This window comes from Melopsittacus undulatus, chromosome 10 (assembly GCF_012275295.1).
Source record: "Melopsittacus undulatus isolate bMelUnd1 chromosome 10, bMelUnd1.mat.Z, whole genome shotgun sequence".
In the NCBI taxonomy this organism is placed as follows: Eukaryota; Metazoa; Chordata; class Aves; order Psittaciformes; family Psittaculidae; genus Melopsittacus; species Melopsittacus undulatus.
The window spans coordinates 11,943,365-11,965,427 of record NC_047536.1 but is presented as its reverse complement, the minus strand read 5'-3'; positions in this window follow the sequence as shown (position 1 = coordinate 11,965,427).

Below are 22,063 nucleotides of genomic sequence, written 5' to 3'. Positions count from 1 at the left end.
TGCCCACTTCACTCCTGTGTCCGCCTCGGCTGTTTCCGTCGCTGCTCTGTGCGGCGCTGCCCTCCGGCTCTGTCAGACTCCCCTCGTCTCGGTTTGTCTCGTTCCCTGCTCGGCTCTTTCCGCCTCTGCTCGGCGCTCTCCGCCTCTCTTCGGCTCCTGTGGGAGTCTGGCACCCCGTCTGAGATGCGGTTCCGGGTCCTGGCCGCACTCCCTTCCGAGAAGCGGCCACTCGCGGTGTGGTTTCCAGGGACCGAGGTGTTGACGGGAAGTATTCCTGGGTTAGATGAAATGGAGGGGCTCTCTGCTCCTTCTGGAGGCGCAGGGGGTACCTTGGTGCTGGCCTTCCCTCTCCTTTTTTCTATACTTTGTCTTCCTTCATTCTTACAGAGTTTGCCCTAGCCTTTGACATGCCGAATGTTATTAACTGTGTGGGCTTTTTGCTTTCACTGAGGTAAATCCTTGCCTTTCTTGAACAGGTGTCTGTACAGAGGAGCTGGAGACAGGACCAGCACTGTGGTGTGTTGACGCTGCAGTGAGGAGGAACAAGGCTGGCAAAGTCTGGAAGAGAGAGAGATCCTTTGGAGGAGTCTGAGCAACGGTTTGTGTCATAAGGACATTTTCGGGAGGGCCCTTCCCGTTCAGCACAACTGAAAATCTCACCCATTTCTGACTTAGTGTTTGGATTTTCCCTTTTCTTTATGTAATTAAAGTTTATCTGGTTTGAGCCTCAGACTGGTGACGCCTGCTGTTGAATGAAAGCTGGGGAGACAAGGCCAATAGCACTGCAACATCATGATCATTCTGAGATGAAGAAACAGGGGCCTGTCTTGTTTCTAGTCGATCAGTTCTCAGCTGATAGCAGAAATACCATTAGTAGGGTTGTCCTCTGGGTTCTAGTCTTCAGGGTCATCTGATTGTTTCTTAATGGAGTACTTCAATTTGCCTGTGTTGATAACACCTCCTAATTTAGTCTCATTTCAAAGTTTCACTGACTGCCTCCTGTGGTAAACATCATAATTTAAAAATACTAAGTAGAATCGGTCCTAATACCAGTCACACAAGCTTGTACTTTTAGACCAGTATAATCTTTTTAATTTTGTGGTTTATTTTCCTGTGTTATTTTTCCTTGTGATGCTTTGGGTACTTAACTGGAATTAGAGTAGAATGGGATTTAACTCTTGGATTGATTTTTTTTTTTTTGGGGGGGGGGTTGGGTTTTCTTTCTTTTTTTTTCTAATAATACAGAAATTTAAGCACTTGTTTTGAGATCATTTTGCTCCACAACTTTTTAGGCTTTTTCAGAAAAAAATATAATACACCATTGTGCTCTTTCTGGTATTAGAATGTCAACTTTAACTCTCTTTTGAAAGAGGAATTAGGAAAGATTACTGTTAAAACTCATTTTGTTCATCATTTGCAGTTTCCTCTTTTTTTTCTGATGGTAAGGGAAGTATATTGTCTGTATCATGAAAGTGGCCTTCACAATCACTTCTTTTATTACAGAAGTGACTTGAATGACAGGATCTAGTGTTTGAATGTGCTGCACGTCTGTTGGCAATGAATATCACTGATAGCACCATGTCTCCCTACTTGATTCTTTTGTATCATAAAGAAAGGTTTTGGCTTGGTTTTGGTTTTGTGAGCCACTAATGTCACTACTTCCTCTTACACTGAATTCAGTTTAGATTCTAAGGTTACCACCAGCTTTTGGTTTGTTGAGTATTGTGACAGTTTCTAGGTTGTGACTGTGTTGTTCTTGAACCATTTGGTCTGGAGCAGTCTACTGAAATCAAGGTTGTTCTACGAAGGTTGACAGCAATAGGAACAGCCCAGTTTATTGTTTAAGTGGAAAACAATGGGTTATTTATAGGTTTTTTGGACTTTCAAATAGACAAACAAATTAGTCCATTGTTTGAAGTCTGATTTTAGTATTTCATGGGGTTTTTTTCTGTCTTAATTTTAGCTGTATGTTACAAGTTTGGTTGAAGCTGTAATAGAAAATACTTCTCTTACTCTGCCAGCCCATATATCCAAAATGCCAATAAAAAATTCTTTGTTATTCTTATTACTACAAAGATGGGTCTAGTTAGTACACAAAATGCCAGACTCATTCCCCATTCCCTCTCCTTCCCTTTCCCCAGATACAGATGAACAGAGACTCAGGTTTTGGTTTTTGGTCTGAAGATAAATTTTTGTTGTCCTTACAGTCTCTTTAGTATATGTGTATTTTTATACATACCTGGGTATCAGCTGTTAGAGTGAGCTGTTCTGTACTCCTAAATTTTGCATTTGATATTTGTTTGATAATTACATTGTTTTAACTTAAGGATGTTTGTATTTTACAATCATACAATGACTGGTTTGTTTGTTTTGGGGTTTTTTTGTAAATAATTTTGATGTGTGTGAGGCCTGTGAAGTCATTTTGTCAGTCTGTCCATCTTCTTTTTGGGCCCGCTCACTACTGCATGCTGTTTTCCTTCTGGAAGCTGTGACAATATGTTTCAGGAGCTCTGCAAGATTTCAAAAGGAACTATGGAGCCTTCTGCAAGAATGCACAAAGTGCTACTTAGTCAGACGCTTGCTGAAATCTAAGTAACATATCCCTTATGTCAGGTTCCTGATGTGTGCTACTGGGGCAGCTCTGCTCTAGTTGTTCATATGATTGCTCTGCTGGAAGAGCAGCTCAGACAGCTGTGACATACTGAGCTTCTCAGTGAGAAAACATGTTCATTTTTTGGTGCCTAACCAGATGGATTTGAGTGCGTGAATATCTCACTGCAGTAGGTCCCCAGCTGCTGAAATTGGGTTTTGTGGCCCCAGTTACTCAGCAGAAGGTGGCGCTTAGGGCTCTGTCTTTTAGGCACAAGAAAAGGATGAAAGGGCACTTAATGATAGCTAGAGTCCAGTAATTCAATTGCTCTAGACTTGCTTCATAATGAGAATTCATCATTCTTCCTGTCATTCCGTTGTTTAAGAGATGCATATTTGAAGTGACACCCAGGGCTGGATTAGCAGGGGCCTAATTAAATCCACTGCAGGAAACCTGGTAATATCTTTGGGAAATCCAGATTAACTTGCCTGTCCTAACTGATGCTGTTGAAAGAGCAGGAGGTTGTTCACCATGTCGCTAGAACACAAAAACATGGTGACAAAAGCAGTGAAGGTCAGAGCAGAGGGAGTTGTGTTAATTGTACAAATGGCTTGTGTAGACAGTTACTTTAAACGTTTGGGGTTTTTTTATTTTCCCCAAAGTTAAGATTTTCAGCTGTACAGCTGATGCCCAGGGAAGTCTGTGTAAGTGGCCTCTACCAAGTCAAGTGTCTTGCCAATACAGGGAATTTCATGTGTTGACAGAGGAAATCCAGACTTCTGCATTCTCTGGATTCAACTTCTTTATCATGATACTATCAAACTGTGTTTTTAAACTTGCTTAAAAGCCAGTTATGTATATGTAAATGATTTTAAGCTATATATATGTAAAGCTGTGATTGCAGGTTCTTGTATAATCTTACACTGAGAAATTTGATATAATAAGAGCTTTTTTTCTACTATTGGTTGTATTCTCTATTTAGCACAGTTACTGCAACTCCTCCGTTTGCTTGTACATTCTGCCAGCATGTCATTAAGGTTAGAGCTTGGAAACCATGTGACCCTGAGCTGTGAGAAGAAACCATTTGTACTTAATTTACAACAAGACTGAGGAATAAATTCTCACCAACTGTGGATAGTCTCAAAGGTGGGAGATTGCCTGTCAGAAGGTAAAAAGGTTACCCATGAATTTGTGTCAGCTCTGTGACACAGTTATTGAGTTCCTGAGTGAGAATGGAATTAATTCTATTTGCTTAGGGGCCCTCTTGTGTACTTCTAATCCCATGGAGATGAGCTTTTCTTTCCAGCATCCTTTTGTATTTCTTCTTTCTAATAGTATTTTTCCTTCCAGAAATGAGAGTTACATTTCTCTCTGGGTTCCATGTGTGCATTATGTCAGACCTCCTTAAGTGACCTTTGGTTTAAAAATAATAAAGTAATAATATGAATCTTCTTAAACTGGCTGTCCTGTAGTTGATTTGTGGCTACTTGAATTGTCCTATTTCAAGTGAAATTTGAAGGAAACTTATTTAGAACTAAGAATTTTGGTATATATGCATATGTATGCTGTCCATGTAGCAGCCAGGATGTTTCTCATTTTTCAAGACAAGGAACAGGTTACCACTGGTACCAATTCAGAGATTGACACTAGCACTGACTGAAGATCTTTGAAGAGTTTCTGCCTTTTGCAAAATCGTATCTTGGCAATTCTTTGTGTTACAACAGCAGATTTTTAAGGAAAATCCTTTCTCTGTGAGAACTTGATAGGTTCTTGCCAAAATTTCTGTAACTGGTTGGAGCAAAGTTCACAAAGAGTTTGTTTTATCTGATCCTCCAGGATGTATTCTAACCAGCATGTTCAGTGAACTCTTTGAACTGTATTGTCCTCACGTTAGATGGCACAAATAGGTACAACTTGTAGATGATGCAAGTTCAGAATCAGTATGTAGATTCTTGCAGGAATCAGCTGGTTGGAGCAATAAATTGATGTGCAGCTTCATTAGAAAGTGACTGAAATGCCTGTTTATACTCAGACTTTCCTCTTTGCATTTGTAAAAGATTCTTAATTGCAGATAAACTCCTGGCCTGTAGAATAGCTGTCTGTAACCTCTGATGTTAATGGAAGGTCTGTTTTAGTGATTTAACTGTACCGAGATTATTAGTTGCCAAACTGCCAAATACTTGTCCCAAAACTTTACTTGACATTTCCTTTGTGTTTTTTGCAAGACTTAAGTCCACACTTAGGCAGACAAACATCTATTCCTATATAATGTTGGGGGGTTTCCCCCTAATGAAAGAAACAATAAGCTGGGAATATCTAAGACCAAAGTAAATTCACTGGGAATAAACCTGACCCCCCTTTTTTTTCTTTTTCTTTTTTTTTTTCTTTTTTTTCTTCTTTTTGTTTTCCTTTTTTTTAAGGCCAGCCTCCCTGGGCAAGTGGTGCAGCTTGAGAACCACAAGTGGTTTAACTTCAGTGTATGGAAGTCTAAGCTTTACCAGATGTAATTGTAGTTCAGTTCCAAAATGATCTTGTTGGGGCAAAAATAGACACTGAATGCACTGAAAAAAGTGGATGTCAATGTTCGGAATATTTGGACAGAATGGAAGGGGTGGGTTTTAATATGGCTTTTCCATCTTCGGTTTGTAATATTGTGTCCCCCCATCATCGTCCCACACACTCGCCTTGTTTCTTCTTGTATATACCAGTTGCTAATCTTGTAAACCATGTCTGCTGCATAACAAGAACAGGGAATTGACTGCGGGATAGCTCATGTGACAAAGGCGCATTGTGGTCCACAGCCGTAGTGCTGGCCAGGACAGTCTCCAACGTCTGCTGTGCAGAGAACAAGTCACCACGAGCAGGGAGTGCAGAAGGGGCTGTTTGACACAGCTTTGCCCATAGGTGGTGATACAGTATACTGCAGGGGAAGTTTATAACTGCCCTGATTGAAAACAGACACGACTTTGTTACAAACATGATAGAATAGTATCATTCACTGTAACCGTTGTTTACTCTTTTTCATCAGAATTTAAGTGATAGGTACCTTGCTCAGACTATAGTTTTCTGATCCTTCTTCACCCCCTTGAGGCCGCTTTTTCCTAATACTGTCTTACTGGTAGTAGCAGTTACACAGTTATATAATCAAACCGGATTAGGAAACTGATCTGGTTTTAAAAAGATCTTGGGTGAAAGTGTGCTTCAGCTTTCATCTGACTCACCTTGTCCAGCTTGTGGGCTGACCATGGGACTGCTCCCTTGGGTGGCAAAAGGGCTACAAGAGTTTATGGGAAGGATGGGACTGTCCTTTGCAGCAGCAGTTTGGGCTTAGTTTGCATGGTTTGGAATCCACGTGTTTCATCTGCTACTGAGAAGGCAGTGCTAGCTGTGAAGAGTTTTGTAGTGTGAATGTCTGTGTGCTGGAGCTTATGGAGTAGAAGAAGAACCAACTGGCAGTCAGGTTGAAACAGCACCAGGCTGGAACTGACCCAGTGGTTTGATAGGAAAAACTATTTTTTCCTCATATGATTTATTCATAGAGATCTGTATAAGTGCAGAAATGTGTATGCTCTTGTATCCTGATCATGACAGGATTATTTTATTTGAAAGCATTGGTGTTATAATGATGGATTACTATAGACATTTTGGGCATCTGTTTCAAACACTATTAAGCCTTGGTTTTCTTCAGGCTGTTCATTTTATGATTAAAGTATTTTATGTTTAAGGTAGTCTCTCTAATAAGAATTCTCAGTTTTGTTAGAATTGCATAGGCTTTTGCATGTCATTGCAACAATCCTTGTGATTTGTTCTTGATTCATTATCACAGACTGCTAGCTTTGTGCAACCAAATTCCCACTCCACAGGAAGCACTGAATTTCCTTGTGTGGGATGCTGTGTAGCATAGTGGAAAAAGTGTCTTAAAATAATGTAACAGAGTACTGACAATTACTTCTGTCCGTGCTGCTGTGTAAAGTTGGTGCTGGAACAACAGTGTTAGAATAGGTGGTGGTTTTACAGCAGATTGTCTTTTTTGCAAGTAAGAAGATAGAAAACAGTCTTGTGACCCAGAAGCTACTGTGAGCAAGTTAGAATTGTTGTATTCTTTGTTTGCAGTATGTGCAAAATTGGGATGGGGAACATTTTGAACCTGAATAACATGTTAAAGTACACTTTGGAAAGCTGCTTTAACTTTCAGCTTCTTTAACTTTCAGCTGTAATAACAACTTAATTGTCATCTGAAATAATTTTTCCTTTTACTCCCAGTAGGTGGCTGTTCTTCTATCAATACTATTTATCGTTTGCTTTCCCGCTTCAAAACTGAATTCCAGGAAATCTGCCTGTGACTCAAGTAATACAGCATCATGACATCAGGGCAGGCTTTTTTGTGTTGTCAATAACGTCTTTTTTCCACTCCCTCTTGCTCAGACCTGAATTGTTTTCCTGGGAGGTAAATTGAGATTAAGTGATATAAAATGCCTCTAAAGACCCTGGAGTCACGCAGTAAAAGTGTTTACTGTGCCTGAATCACTTCTTTATATCTGAGAAATCCATTGACTCATGCCATGTATTTTCTGTTTTGGAGATTATATTTAATTGCAGCTTCTGATGAATTCGAAGGTAGTATCAGCTATCAGCTATGCATGCATAACTAGCCCAGATGCTCTGAGGAAACCAGCATGCATCATTTGCATAGCATGATGCCCACCAGGGCACCTAGATATCACAGTGAAACTGTAAAGAACCATGCAGGTTCTTCAGGATTCTGTTATTCAAGAGCCTTCAGACTGTTGCTAAACTGTGGTTCCTGACTTAGTGGAGAACAGACTTGCCTTTTCAAGAGACGAGAGCTATTGTTTTAACCAGTCTTCAAAAAATATGATTAAACTGACTTCTAAGAACTAGATTAATTTGACTGGATTGTGTTTAGTGTGCTGCTATGCAGCCTGGAAGTCACTGAGGAGAAGAGAGACTTGAGACAATATACTGAGTGATGGTCTTCATCTTGCATGTGAGCAGTAGGAATCTGTGGTTCCACTAGCATTGCTATCTAGCGTAAGTCTTTGCTGTATGCTGAAAAGGTGAGTCCTATACCTTCCATCCTTGTTCTGATTATAATGATTGTACACATAGATGATAATGAAAGAGCTAATTGGAAGGAAAATCCATTGCTCTTTTTTTGCAGGGCCACTGGAGTCAGCATGACAATGAGGGAGGTGAATGTGGGAAGGCAGATCCACACCCTTCATTACTGTTGAAGATTTTGGCAGGAAGAAGTAGAAACTAATAACATGCAATGAATGAATTCTTCTCTCCTCCCTCTGTGAACTAAGCATGGATGTAAAATAGGTCAAAGCTGCTAGTAGTTTCCTTGTGTGTCAGAGCTTTGTTACTGAGCAAGTGAGTGCAGGTTTTTACTGTCAGGAAACTAAAAATTTCTGCAAACCTGTATTGATATTTGGTCTGTCCAGGCATTTCCACACACACCCCTACCCCCGCTTTTCACTATATTTTCCACTTTGAGAAGAGAGAGGGATTTTTTATGGTGATCAGCAATCCCTTATGGCTGCTTCTAAGGCAGCAGCATTTTATACAAATTGAAGCAGTGACTTTAACCTTACAAAATAAATCAATGACCAGTACCCACAGCTCCTCCTGATTGTAATGCCTGGATTGATGCACTGATGCTCAGTGCATCACAAAATCAGAATGCTTAGTAGCCTTTCTGTTTTGCATCTGTCTTACTGAGAGGCTGTATTTAATAGGAAGGGTGTTATTATCAACTTGATCTTTTTAAATAAAACACAGTATTAGATATTTTTTTGAACCTCAGTGTTAATGATTTCTACATGCTTCATTAAGAAAAAGAACAGTTCTTCAAATAGCTCCTGTAAACCATCTTCTCTTCAGCAAAAGAATGTTGTGACTGTTTTCTGTGTAACAGTTTCTGTGAAGCTAATGAAGGCAAGGGCCCACTACTGGCTTCTGTTCAGCTTGGTGTCCACTAGGACTCCCAGGCCCTTATCTGCAAAGCAGCTTTCAGCCTGGTGCAAACATTTCATACTTTCAGTATATGTTGGTGCATGTGTTATTTTCTTTCGGCTTCATAGGCTTGGTGTTAAATGACATTTAAATTTTGGTTTTTTATTTTTTTTAGTAAGTTAGGTGCTACTGTGGTAGTGATAAAATGAATTTTAATTAACTTTTCAGCATAGGTGTGATGACTTCTCAAATTTCACTTTAACTTAATGATTTGTAAGCCTTGCTCAAGTGAGGAATGTCTGAGCACATCGTGAATATCCAAGTAAACATCAAGGCCAAATTATGGGCTTTTATTACCTGTGCTAATTCAGTTGAAATTCCTGGCTTGTTAACCGAGCTGTACTGATTCTGATGGAAGATGAAATAGTGCCCATGTAGATTTCTGTTGTGTTGATAAATTGCTTCGAAAGGGATTTCTGCTGTCAGTGGATCAAATGCAAAGACAAAATTTATTTCCATTATGTAACAGCATATCATATTAGACATCCTGAGGAAAACGAAGTTAAATATTAGTAAAGTATGTTCTGCACATAATTGACTTTATTTTCTTTAATTGAGAGTAATACCATTCTGAAACAGAATTTAGTACATCTAAAGTGTCTGATGCTAGATGAGTTACGATGGGTTAGAAAGTCTAAGAAACTTAATAGTGACTTCTATAGCATTGCTTGTTCCAGTTAATTTTCCACAGGTCATCAGAAGTTGGGGTATTAAGGACCTTCAGTTTAACTCAGACACTGATATGTTGAGTGTTAACTCAAGCCATTGAAGTACTTAATTTAATAATTTTTGTTATCCAGGCTTTTAAATAATTGTTGAGAGACTTTTATGAATTTTATCTAGATGCTCAGGTTGTTAAAGTATTTTAATCATATATACAGAACGTGTCTTTTCTCCTCCATTTGAAGAGCAAGAAATCTAAAACCCTCACAAAGCCCACTAGATTAATATAATGAAGATGCAATGAAAGGGAATTTGTAGGGGTGTTTTTAGTGAAGTAGATCACTTTGACTTTTTTAACGCTGTGAAAAGCAAGGATTACTACTGATCATCACAGAGTGCATATTAAAATGCAGCATTATAAAAATTCCTGGTAACAGTTTTGGTTCAGTGAAGGAAACTGTCATTTGATGAAGGCTTACAGCCAGTAGTATGTGACTTATCCTCATTCTGTTTTATGAGGTGCTGATGTGATCTGGAAGAACTTCCATGGCACTTGTTGCTTTCTCTTCCCAGGTTGCATAGTGGCATTTAGTCAGATGACTGTTAATGATTGAGTTAATAGTGATTTAAGCTATTGCTGCATCTCCTCTGAAAGATATCCCCTTCATCTGCTGAAGGATAACAGTTGGACATACATTTTCCTCTTGTTTATTCCCACTAAAACAGGTTAGCTTAAATCATAGAATGGTTTGGGTTGGGAAGGACCTTAAGATTGCCTGGTTCCAATCCGCCTGCCATGGACAGGGATGCCTAACACTAGACCATGCTGCCCAAGGCTCTTCCCAACCTGGCCTTGAACACCTGACTGCCATGATTTTTCAAATATGGTGGACAGTGGCTTAGCAACTTCATTCGCCAGCTCCTTCAGAACTCGTGGATGGATTCTATTAGGTCCCATGGACTTGTGCACATTCAGATCACTGTGATGTTTCAGTGGACTAGAAATGTATAGCCATTTGAAGGATACTCATGTTTTAAAATTGTCCAAAGTCATCTTCCTATACTGCTATTATAATGTCAGGGTATCTAAGTAAGAAGATTCTATATTCAGAGGCAGAGGAAGACATTTCATGCTCCCTGAACCAATGCTTTCTGCCTAATTGAAAACTGAAACTAGATTAAGTGCCTGTATTTCTACTTAGAAACAGACCTTTTCTAGTAGTTTCACTTCTAGGAATGTTGGTGCCGTGTCCTTCTTCACCCTCTTGGCTGCTCTAAACAAGCAAGCTAAAAGAAGTCTGTTGGTACCTAGCTCATATAATTAATTCAGTCTACAGACATGTCAAATTAGTAACTAGCAAAGAAGGACCCCAAGAGGACTGTTCCTAAGAGTCTGGAGTTTTCTGTGAGTGACAGGTATGATAAGCAAGGATGCTTGGCCTGAGTCCAGCCAGTTTATAAATGGAGAAGTCAGCGCTGGTAGCATGTCACGAGAGTGTAAGCATAAGATTTATTTGAGGAACATTTAATTAAACTGGAAGGTAATGGAAGATACAGTGTGTAGCTTTTCCATTATAGAAAGTACCACAGTGCTTAGATGATTTATTACTGGGGAGAAATAATGGCTTCATGTTTTTCCAGGACACAGTAGGAAAGTGCTGTATAACATTTGAAAGCTATGTACATTACATTGATACAACCTTCAGAATTATTATAACGTGACTTGTTTTTTGGACTGTACATCCAAAAGCAATCAATTCTGGTGGCCCATGGTGAAAAGTTTGGGGTATGGTTATTTAAAAGGCAAATCCGACAAATACTACAGAAGTCTGCAGTCAGAGGTTATAATCCAATTCCTTGTGTCAGTGTGTGTTTCATGAACTGTAACCAGTTTTTGCTAGGCATGACACCTCCTTAATACACTTTGTTATAGTGTGTTGCCTGTTAAAATATTCTATGGTTCCCTAGAAAGACTATTTTTCTTCTCTTTTCCTCCCTCTCCCTCCTCCTCCATGATTTGAGGTTTTTTGATGGAGAGAACTTGGGTGAATGTGCTGCTTGTCAGCTGGAGATTTACCATGCTGCATATTTATGTTGTGGGGCAGTTATGCACTTTGTCTTTATAGAAGTTGCATGAGGAGAAGCTGATCTTTGCATTGCATTTTTCAGGGGCATAAATTTTAAAACCAGTAGCTGGGATTGATTGAGCAATACCTTCAAGTTCACATGCAATAGGGTACTGTGCAGGGAGTGAACGTCAGTTTTCTCCCTACAACAGGCTGTCTTTTTTTTCTACCTGAAATCTCCTCCTGACAGTCACGTTGTGCAGTGAGCTCTGATGATCCTTAGCTTAGAATAGTCATAGAATAGTTAGGGTTGGAAAGGACCATCATATAGTTCCAACCCCCCTGCCAAGCACATTTTGCTTATTAAAAGAGATGCAGTTCTGTACATTGACTTCTGAAGGTCCAATCAAAATCATCTCTTTTTATTCCACGTTACACAGTAATTCATATATTCTCCTCAGACCCTGAATGACCCTTCATATTTTCAGTTTTCCAGTGTTTGGGCTTTCCTTGTGAAACCTTTCTGCTGCTTCTTGACCATGAAGTCACTCTTTTCATTTACTATGTTAATCCCACACATAAAATCAAGTGTGGTGGACACTGATACTGTGTGAAAGAGCATGTATTCTGAGATTAGGCTTTAGAAATAAAGTTGGTAAATATTGTGAAAGGGTGGGGCAACAGGACAGATTTTGGTAAAGTGTGGATAGACTGTGGTATCCAGAAATCTCGAGACCAGTATATTAAACCAACTGAAAGTGTGTAGTAGTTGTAATCCAAAATTAGAACTTTTACCATGTGCAGATACATATCTGGGCTACAGTGTGAATACTTTTGCACAGTTACCAGTATCAAGGTGACCTTTGGTTGAAGACACTTTAAAATAGAGGCAAACTTTGTGTTCTCTTTTAAGCATGAAGGAACGGAGACTTGGTATGAGAAAAGAAGAGGGAAGAGTTTAATTTCTTTTAGATGCATCCATTGTTGTCAATTATTATAGAATCATAGGTTTGGGTTGGAAAGGACCTTAAGATCACCCAGTTCCAACCTGCTGCCATGGTCAGGGATGCCTTCCACTAGAGCAGGTTGCTCCAAGCCTAGTCCAACTGGCTTTGAACACTGGCAGGGATGGGGCAGCCACAGCTTCTCTGGGCACCCTGTGCCAGCGCCTCAGCACCCTCACAGGGAAGAACTTTTCCTTATATCTAACCTGAACTTCCCCTGTCTCAGTTTAAACCCATCACACCCTGTCCTATTGCTAGAGTCCCTGATGAAGAGTCCCTCTGCAGCATCCTTTTAGGACCCTTTCAGATATCTTCCTTTTTATGCTTAAAATGAAATATGAGAAAAAAACCTGTATAATAAGGTCCTCCAATAAATTCCTGGGAATCAGGGAGTTATAGGATAAGTAAATAGAGGCCTGTATTTTAAGAATATGGGTATTGAAATAACCTTTAAACAATAAAAGGTTAATTAAAACACTAAGGCTTAGAGAGTCTTAAAATGAGGGTGTTCTAAAGGGGGGATATGAAGATTTTTCATTAATTCAGGCTGTCTTCTCAATACTGTGACATGCAGTATTTAGGAAAAAGACATCATGTTCAAGTCATTTGTCATGTTCACTTATCCTTAAGTCCTTTGCAGGACTGCATGCTGCCAAGAATCCATTTCCTTTGTGACACTTGAACTTTTCAAGGTACACAAAATGGAGCAAAGAAACTGATCTGGATGGAAGGAGAATTTCAGTCAGGGTGAGCAGATTATTGCTTAGAGCACTACTAGAGCTGGAGAAGGCTTTTTATCACTTCTTTTGACAAAATGGTAGTGTGTAGGTGGGCTGCCCTAGTGGAATATCTTATAACAACACCTGCAGTGTTCAAAGCATGGGAAAAAAGCATTGTACTCTGAACTGTCATCCTGTTATGTGGTGTCATGAACAAAAGGGAGGTAGGGCACCAGAACTGTGGTCATGTCTTTGTCTCCTCCAGAACTTTTAGAATTGGGTTGTAGAAGCCACACTGTGAAAACTGTTTACTCTCATTAGTAAAAGGGGCACCATCAGGACTGAGAAAATGAACATGAGCCAGCAGTGTGCGCTTGCAGCCCAGAAAGCCAACCATATTCTGGGCTGCATGAAAAGAAGTGTGAAGGTCGAAGGAGGTGATCCTGCCCCTCTACTCTGCTCTTGTGAGACCTCACTTGGAGTAATGTGTGCAGTTCTGGTGTCCTCAACATAAAAAGGACATGGAACTGTTAGAACAAGTCCAGAGGAGGCCACGAGGATGATCAGGGGACTGGGGCACCTCCCATATGAAGACAGGCTGAGAAAGTTGGGGCTGTTCAGCCTGGAGAAGAGAAGGCTGCATGGAGACCTCATAGCAGCCTTCCAGTATCTGAAGGGGACCTATAGGGGTGCTGGTGAAGGACTATTCATTAGGGACTGCAGTGACAGGACAAGGGGTAACGGGTTGAAACTTAAGCAGGGGAGGTTTAGATTGTATATAAGGAAGAAATTCTTTACTGTTAGGGTGGTGAGGCGCTGGAATGGGTTGCACAGGGAGGTTGTGAATGCTCCATCTCTGGCAGTGTTCAAGGCCAGGTTGGACAGAGCCTTGGGTGACATGGTTTAGTGTGAGGTGTCCCTGCCCATGGCAGGAGGGTTGGAACTTGGTGATCTTAAGGTCCTTTCCAATCCTAACTATTCTATGATTCTATGATTCTGTGACTAATTTCTTTCTGAAGGAATCTCTGCTTCTGTGATGACCAGAAGTTGACCAGGACACTGGGCACTTCTGGTTTGAATGCACTTACTATTTCTCATGTGTATTTAAAATTCCCAAGTTCACTTTTGTTTCTGATCTTTGTATTCTGTAATATCTCTGATAATGTGTTTCTCAGTCTGTTATAGTGTTGCATGCTGTCATGCTTACTCATGAGTAAGGATTAACGTAAATTCCACATTACTGCCAGTTTCTATCTTACAGATATTAGTTTTCGTTGGCATGTTGTGGCTGCTGCAATCTCTGATGTTAGACTGTAGTGTCAGTCAGTACTAGCTGCAGTACTGCCTGTTCCTCATCAGTTACGGAATTTAGATTTCTGTCAGAAAGTATTTAAATATTCTGTGTCATTTTAGATATAGCAAATGTTTGCTTCTATTCTGTGTGAAATGTCAAAGCCTTAGGTTCTACACATCTGTGTAACATGAACATGGTCCTTATTTCTCTTTGTACTGTCCTTTTATAGATCTACTTGTTTCTTATCTCGTTAGATAAAATGTTTGGCTTTGGTTTGTAGCATCCACTCTGTTGAGCAGGAAATTTGTTGTGTAGATGCTGTAGGCTTCCTTTAAAACAAAGGTGAAATTCAGCATAAGTAAAAATAACTTCCTGGTTAGGTGATAAGACGGTATTGCGGTTTTACATAGGGAATATACAGGATGGAAAGTAGTTTAAATTTTTGTCACGAAAAGTGTATGCTGCTGCATATAATATTGCCATGTCAAGTTTCATACCAGTTACAGGAGTTGTCAGTTGAATGTTTTACACTTCCTGATTTTAATGACAATTTGTATTATCTATAGAGGTTATAAATTCAGAGTGAAAGTGTAGCTGTAGTGTAACTGGTATGTTTGTGATCAATGAAACCTAGGACTGAAGTTGCAAAAAGGGATGGATCTGCTGTTGCTGGTATGGAGGCAGCTGAATTTTACAGGATGGAGCATCTGTATGTAAAGATGCTTTTCAGTCACTCTCTCTTAAGATAACTGTGAAAATAGTACTATTAATACATGTTGGAAAACCAGTGAGGTTTTAATAGAAGTAAATGTGGCTTCTCGAGACTGTGGGTTGCCAGTCCCATTTGCTTCTGCATTAATCTGACATCTTGTTTAGCACTGATAACACTAGAGAGTCCAATTAAAGTATTCAAGAAGACATCCCTATACAAGACTACACTGATTGTCCGCTAATGTGTATTGAATTGTAGCTGAACAGAGCCCCGGGTGCTGTGCTGCAGAGCAGGGGAGCTCGCTGGCCAGCTCTTAATTCCTTTTATATCGATTTGGCTGCTAAGGATACAACCTTCTTCTCTAATTAACTGACATCTGCATTAGGCTGAACAAGAGCTGCCTGCTTGAAGCTGTCCACTTCAAGCTGTTCGTGTTATGAAATGTGTCCTCTTTGTATGTTACATTTTGTCCAGATTAGCTTAGTCCGTGCAAAATAGGTCTGAATGGGTTTACAGGTTTTTTTTCAGTTTATTGCTTGATGGGGATATTGTTAGGAATAGAGGCTTATTGGGGTGAGTGTGTGTACGTACACCCCCCACATCCCCACCAATATATATGTATGCTGTTACTTCAAAGATGACAACAGATCTGTGAAAACAGATTTCAGTCGTTCCTTTACTTAAGGAGCAAGTTGTTTCCCATGTTATTATAGTCATATAATGATAAAAAAGAATTTCTGACTCTAATCTGTGTTATGCTACAGAGCATTTCAGCCCTGTAGGGGGAATTTATGTCCTATATGGTATAAATATAAAGGGTGGCATTTTACTCCCAACTTTTTTAGTAAATTCCTTCATGACAAGTCATGATGTCTCTCTGCCAAAGGGCCTTTCTCAGTTGAAAAGATATATAAAATGTGCCTTTGCACTGTGATTTGCAGTTCCATGTTAGTTCCATTTGCACTCTGTTTTGTGTTTGCATATTAAGAATTAAGTGTTCAGTGCACTAGAAGTGTGCTTCTGATGTGGTACCACTGCAGCTCCGAGCTGGATGTAGACTGACAATCAGTTGTGTAGTGCGTTTGAGGACCTGGACTGCTTAGTTTAATTTAATAAACTTTGACAAGGCTGGATTGAAATTGAGAAAAAATATGGGATGTCTCTCAACTGGTTTCTACTTGAACTGTCATAAAAGATACACATGCTCTGATTTGGAATGATGGGAGTGAAATACAAAGAGCTTGAGGCTGTAAGAATTAGCTGCTAATCTCACATTTCTACAAAAAGACTGAGCAATTCCTATTTTGTAGCCCTGAAAACATAATGGAGCCCTGGGGATAACTGACACAACAAGCTCCTGAGAGCCACTAGCACTTAGCAAAATTTACTTCAGTTAATCAAAAGATTCTGGGGGGAGGGGGGAGGGTGGAAGGCTGCTGGTTTGGAAAGCTGCAGAACAAGTAACTGTGTGTAGACGGTAAAGACATTTCAGTTCCTTGCAGTGGGGTTTGGTAATCTGTAATGACAGTATCTAATGGGCAAACTTAAGTAGAAGGAAAAATAATTTAAGTGCTAGACTGGCGGGGAAAAAGGTGAAAGGGAGGAGAGAGATAGAGTACAGTGGCACTTTGCTCAGACTTTACTAAAACATCTCCTGAATTAGTTGTACATATGAATCTGCAAGCACACTAGAGATTACAGAAGTGATGGGTGCAGAAAGAACAGAATTATCCAGTGTGCATGACCTGGAATATTAACATACCCCATTATGAATCATAAAATCACAGAGTGGTTTGGGTTGGAAAGGACCTTAAGATCATCCATTTCCAACCCCCTGCCATGGGCAGCGACATCTCATCCTAGACTGTGTCACCCAAGGCTCTGTCCAACCTGGCCATGAGCACTGCCAGGGATGGAGCATTTACTACTTCTTTGGGCAACCTGTGCCAGCACCTCACCACCCTCACAGTAAAGAACTTCTTCCTCATATCTAACCTGAACTTCCCCTGTTTTAGTTTGAACCCATCACCTCTTGTCCTATCGCTACAGTCCTTGATGAAGAGTCCCTATCCAGCATCCCTGTAGGACTCCTTTAGACACTGGAAGCTTCTCTGAGGTCTCCACGCAGCTTCTCTTCTCCAGACTGAACAGCCCCAGCTTTCTCAGCACTATGAGAGGTGCTCCAGGCCCTAATCATCCTCATGGCCTCCTCTGGACTTGCTTCAACAGCTCCATGTCCTTCTTATGCTGGGGACACCAGAACTGCAGACAGTGCTCTGAGTCGGGTCCCACAAAAGCAGATAGAGGGGCAGGATCACCTCCTTCAACCTACTGGTTACGTTCCTTTTGATGCAGCCTCACACATGGGTGGTTTCTGGGCTGTGAACACACACTGAAGCTGGCTCATGTTCCGGCTCAAGTTCCGGCTCATCTACCAGCATCCCCAAGTCCTTCTCCCTAGGGCTGCTCTGAATCTCTTCTCTGCCCAACCTGTAGCTGTGCCTGGGTTTGCTGTGACCCAGGCGTAGGACCTTGTACTTTGCATTGTTGAACTTCAAGAGGTTGGCATTGGCCACCTCTCCAGCATGTCCAGGTCCCTCTGGATCCCATCGCTTCCCTACAGCGTATCAACTGAACCACACAGCTTGGTGTCATCGGCAGACTTGCTGAGGGTGCATCAATCCCACTGTCCATGTCAGCGACAAAGATGTTGAACAAGATCAGTCCCAACACTGATCCCTGAGGAACACCACTCGTCTCCAGCTGGACATTGTGCCATTGACTGCAACTCTTTGCATGTGGCCATCCAGGCGGTTCTTTATCCACTGAGTGGTCCATTCATCAAACTCATGTCCATCCGATTTAGAGACAAAGATGTCATGCGGGAAACATTTGAAGAATGAAGAATATGTTTGACATTATTCTGACTTATGTGCCATTTTCCTGCAGTCCTAGGTAAAAGGAGGCACCAAATTATAACCAGTACCCCACAGTTCTTCCTTGGTATTTTTTTTAAGAGTCCATGGTGAAATCTCTGATGCAATATTTTAAATTGGCATGGCTGGTTTTAGTAGTGTCCTTTTCTTACACATTATATTATGTTCTGCTTATCACTGTTAGTGCTAGACGTTAAAAGAAACCCAGGGGGAATCACATTTTCTGGAGTCCATTGGAATGCCTGATAATGTAAGAACAAAGCTGTGAGGGTGGTGAGGCACTGGAACAGGTTGCCCAAAGAAGTAGTAAATGCTTCATCCTTGGCAGTGTTCAAGGCCAGGTTGGACAGGGCCTTGGGTGACGTGGTTTAGTGTGAGGCATCCCTGTCCATGCAAGGGGGGTGGAACCAGATGCTCTTAAGGTCCTTTTCAACCCAGACCATTCTATGATTCTGTGATTCTGTGAAAATACTTTTGAAAAGTTTCCATGTTCTCTCTTTAGGGACTGAAACTGCAAGAAACCTCCTGTGTCACCAGGTCCAATCTCCTGGTATCGCAGTCACAAATTCATCCATAAAGTCTGTCACATAATACTTAGGTTTTTTCCTGCGAGCAAACGCGTTAAGATTTATGTGTCTCCCAATAATGGAATAAATGGTTTTATTACAGTGGAGTTTAAATGGTCATTTGTGAATGCCAGGGGAATTTATCTGCAGCATCAGTTCCAGCATTATAAATCAGCTTGCAGCTTTTTTCTACTGAATATGTCACTGTAAACCAAATTTTAATTTTGCTTCTCTGTATGTGTTGCAATGCAGATGTTTCCATGTAATATTCCTCCCTGATCAAACACCAAAAAGTGTGAAATAGGGATGGCCACAGTTTAGAACATGAAGCACTGCAACAAGAAAACACTTCTGTTTTCCTTATTTGAAGAGTATACTGGAAGGAGAAAAACAGGAATATAAAGATCAAAATCTTTAATTTAGTTTTGGATGTGAATGTGGAATCCTGGGTGGTCATGACAGAAGGAAAACTGAAGTCTCATGCAACTGTTTTATTCTTGCACTGTCTTCAAAGGGATGATATATGCAACAAGGTATATGTGTGCATGTTGTAATGAAAGGGGAATAACACTTAGATGCAGAGTTCCAGTTTCTCTGTCTCTATATAGTGCTTTTCTAAATGTTGTTCTCTATTTTGATCAGAGGTTGCTGAAATACAATTCAGTGGAAGACTAATTTATTAATTAATTTCATTTCAGTCAGAGTATCAGTAGAACATTTCTCAGTTTTTTTCTTTACACACACAGGTAGCTGTAGCTCTCCTGTGTTCTTGAGCTTACCAGCAGTTCTTCTTGCAAAGTGCTTCTAGAGGCTCCAGTCTACATTTCCTAGCTCTTCAAGCATCTAGTGGTGTGAACTCTGTGATTCTGGACATGCAATAATGCAGAGGCAAATATGATTTTCTCTGCATCAGGACAAACTATTTGAATGTTGCCTAATCAGTTTTGTCATCTGCTGGGTAGAGGGGAGGAAGAGCTGGACCTCATGCCTTACAGGAAAACAGGTGGGACCAATAAGAGGAAAGATGAGCCAAAAATCACACAATTATTTTGTGCTAGCTTAATGGCTGCCTTATTCTGCCCAAAGGTAAAGACATAGTTATCAGTGCCATTTATCAGGTACACCGTTTTAGTATAAACTTGTTTAAAACAGCGTAGAGCCCCTTTTTCATCTTAATTAGACAGTAACCCATTGATTCCAAGTGGGCCTTCATTTTCTAATTATTTAGTACATAATATAATGTCATTAAACATCTTTGAGTGGACAGGATTGCTCTAAAAGCTTTAGCTCAAGAGGTCTAATATTAGGCTTTTGGCATTCATCCCTGTGTGTGAAAAGCAGTCAGTTTGTTTACCAGGAATTTAGATTCCCATTACTGGGGGAATTAGCAATGAGCTATTAGTCTGATTCAAGCACTTAACAATTGCTGATCATCTCCTCCTAGCCTGGGGATAATGGAGCTGATCAGCTGTAAATGGAAAGTTTGTGGCCCTATTTTCATGAAGGCACTTGAGAAAGCGCTGCATTCCCTGACCTCTTCTAACCCTGGGGTTTGCAAGAAACCCAGACACCAAGTCACTTCCTGGAGGACAGCTAATCACCTCTAAGAAGAGCTTCCATTAGGGCCTAAACCAAGCCCACCCTCGCTCATCTGAGAAAAGGTTCAGCCACAAAATCCCTGAGGTAGAAGTGATGAGCTTCTGATTGTATTTACCAGTATCTGTTTCGGTGGGGGAAGCAACTGCAGAATAGTGGCTGGTTTTGATTCTGTAGCAGCATTGAATGGTCCTGTTGAGCCCATGGTGCTGGTTGGCTTCCTGCTTCTCCACTGTTGCCCCAAAAGCTTTGTCTGGTTCATGGACACCTCAGGTTACTTTGAAAGTTTTCTTTCTTGTTCTTGTGTAAATTTGCTACCATTTTAGCAAATAGAGTGACTTGTGATTTTTAGGATGGATTGGGAAAAAGACTTTTGTTCTTTATATATGCTGAACCTGTAGTGTTGTCTTGTCAGCTTGAAGTTACCTTCAGTTTTTAAGAGGGATACCAGTGATCTGTAGCCAGGAATTACTGTTTGAAGTAAAGCTTAGCTTTTCCTCATCTGTGGTACATATTGTACCCCCCTTTAAAAGGAAAACTGCAGTCAGCTGATTCTTACTGAAAGATATTTTGATAATTTGTTGGAGGCAGTGGGAATGTTTTTAATGAGGCAAGGATACAGTAATTTTGGACTTCCAAATTCAAGGCTTATCTCTGGCATAACCTTGCTGATGACCTCAGGCAAAAAAATGTGTATTGCTTCTCCCACTTGTCGCAAAAGGGAAAGAAGTGCCTGAGTGACTGAGCTCCCTGCTGGAGGATGGTATGAATGCCCGTTGTGAATGCTGCATTAGGCCATGTTAAGGGATCTAAAGCTATGTCAGTTATAGAAGCCACATCTGAAGTATGTGTCAGTGAATGATGTCTGTAAAAGTTGATTGTTTTTAGAAGGGATTCTGTCTAATTGTGTTCTTTAAATTTCTTTCCCATAATGCCTCCAGAAGTGGAGACAAGGAGCTTAGCTTCTATCAAACACAAAGGAAGCAGGAGACTTCTAAAGTTGCAGGATAAAATTTATTAGTCAGATTTGGCATTGTTTCACACTTTTAAAAATGATCTACCTTACAACAATGAGAAGGTTCCCTCTTTTTAGGTGCTTGCTGAGAGCTCAAGGTTAAGTCTGTCAGGATAGAGAATTTGTATTAAATTATTTTTTGTGTTTGGGGCAAAGGTACTCACAGGATGTTGTATTTCAGTTTCTGGGGACTAGAAGCTGAGGAGGGTTTGTAAATTCCCCTCTAATATATTTAGTAAGAACCATTCTGAAAGGTACCTGGCAGTCTTTAAACATCAGCGGTGCTAACAGAACTGAACTGATACTGGCTGACATTTCTAGCAGTGGTTATACTTGTGCATGCGTGTATGCTGTGTAGTTGAATAACTGGTATTTGGAAAACAGGTGTTACAAAAGTCCAAGTGAAAATGGGTTTGTACTTACAGCAGTGTGAGTACCTGTGAATATTCAGAGGTGAATTTTGTTTGCAGTTACTGATGAACAAGCCTGAGAGGCAGCTGTGTTTATAGAGGTACACATGTACATGCGAAGGGAACATAGGACACCTGGAGAAAACCCCAGATTGACACATTTGGCTTTCCTTTCAGTCTATAGCGGGATTTTCTGAGTGTCAAGCATTTTCCTATGTAATCCAGGACATGACAGGAGGCTGCAACTGCAGTCAGTAACTTGGGGGTAAGGGGTTAAAGGCGCACGGTATCTTGAATATGAACAACAAAATGCTGATACCTTTTTCCATATCAGCCTGTCTTAGAACACAGAAGTGGGGCAAGAGGAAAGATCACAGTGCAGATAAGTGGAAGAGGAATGCAGTACACTGTGTGTGTGGTCACATGGCTCAGGGAAGTCTACTCGGGTATTCT